Source organism: Ixodes scapularis, unplaced genomic scaffold (genome assembly GCF_016920785.2).
Source record: "Ixodes scapularis isolate PalLabHiFi unplaced genomic scaffold, ASM1692078v2 PGA_scaffold11__112_contigs__length_91849675, whole genome shotgun sequence".
In the NCBI taxonomy this organism is placed as follows: domain Eukaryota; kingdom Metazoa; phylum Arthropoda; class Arachnida; order Ixodida; family Ixodidae; genus Ixodes; species Ixodes scapularis.
This window is the reverse complement of record NW_024609837.1, coordinates 30,379,975-30,381,913: the sequence shown is the minus strand read 5'-3', so window position 1 is coordinate 30,381,913 and position 1,939 is coordinate 30,379,975.

The following is a 1,939-nucleotide window of genomic DNA, read 5'->3' as shown; positions in this document are numbered from 1 at the left end:
TCTGTCGGTAATGAAGGCGTGGACAGCATTTATGACACGAGGTGGGAGGCCGAGGACCACCATTGCCTCCAACAGGGGGGCGTGAGCGATATTGTCATAGGCCTTTGATATGTCAGTAGCTACAAGTGTGCGAACCAAGTGGCTATAGGGTGACAGATGTAGGACTTCCTTTGCAAGGCGGTCGAGGCCATCTTCCGTTCCGAGATGTTGCCGGAATCCAATTTGGTTGGGGTGATAGAGACAGTGGGCCTCCAGCCACCAAGAGATACGTTTAGCCATCATACGCTCATAGATTTTGCAGATGGTGGGAGTCAGTGATATAGGCCGCAGAGCTGTGAGGCCGGTCGGTGCCTTGCCCGGTTTGGGAATCGGCACTACAATCGAATGTTTCCATGATGTGGGGAGCTCGCCGGCTTCCCAGATCTTATTGATGATAGCTAGCAAATCTGTGACTGCCTCTCCCTCGAGGTTCTTGTACACTTCGTACGGGAGACCGTCATGTCCTGGAGCAGAGCGGCGACTAGCACTCTCGATGGCGTCTTGGAGCTCAGCCAGAGTGAAGGGCGTAGTGATGCCAGTAGTGTCAGGCATAGCCGTGACAGGGCGCGGGACCGACGGGCTGGTATGTCGAGGGAAAAAGGTATCCGCCGCGCGCGCCGCAAACTCATCGTCGGTGAGCCCCAGACGCAACTGAATGTTGCCAGTCCGGCCTTCAGCTTGGCGAGGTCGTTCCATGGCGTGAAAAGTCCGCCAAAGAGCCTTAGGGTGCTTCGGTTTACTCAACGAGGCACACCAGTCAAGCCAGCGTTGGCGTGTAAGTCGTTTCTCGTGGCGGCGTGCCTTAGCTGCGACGTGGGAAGCCTCATCCTGAAGTTGGTGGTCGTCGGAGTGTAAGGCTGCCAATGTGACCGCTTCAAGTCGCTGTTGCCACAGGCGGAGGAGGTGGGGATCAGGTGTTGGTTGATCACAGTGCACCGTGGTAGTCGTGGTGCAGTCTATCATGGCTTCTTTGATGTCTCTCTGAACTGTTTCTGGGTTCTGCGCCATGATGTTAAGAGATGATCGAAGTTTATCCCAATCGGTTACCTGAACTTGCTTCCGGAGGCGGTTATATGCCGTTGGGAACCATTTGATAATGATCGGAAAATGGTCACTTCCCCAAGTGTCGTCTTCAGTCCTCCATGCCGGAGTGCCAGTCCCACGCCACCAGGTGAGGTCCGGAGCGTTAAACGGGTTCCCTAGGCGAGTGGGACCCGGCAAGTTGAGAAGATGGAATCCTCGATCAGTGAAGCGATCGTATACTTGACGGCCTCGGGGGGAATCCTGCTTGTACCCCCACTTCGTGTTGGGGGCATTGAAGTCGCCACCCACGATAATAGGTATGTTGGGATGGAGCGAGAGAATGTGTTCAAGCCACCCGAGATTATGACGGACGTTTCCAGGTTTTCCGTAAAAAGAGACTGTCACAACACAATTGTAGCGTGTCCGGACGAGGACAGCCACTACCTCCTGGCGGGAGGTGCACCATTTTGATAGGTCTATTGGGGCGTGCTGAAGATGATCTTTGACATAGATAGCCGCTTTGCCGGGCCTAGAGGGCTCGGAGTCTGAGGTTGTTAAATGCCGGGCATCAGTAATGGACGGTGAATGGTAGCCGCAGTACGTGGGGATACGAATGAGTTCCAAATGTTCTTGTACAAGGATGAGCCATGGATTGAGCAGATGATACAATATTCTAGTGCGTAGTTCCCCAAACGTTTGACGGCTACTACGACAATTCCACTGTAATATGTGGAGCGGAGGGGCTGGACGACACTCTACTGTCGACTCATCCATCGCTGCAGGATCATAAGAACGGCATCTAGGGAGGATTGCATTGCAGCGATTTGACTTGTCAGTGTGTCCAGTGCTTTTGGCCACGGACAGCAAGTGACCGGTT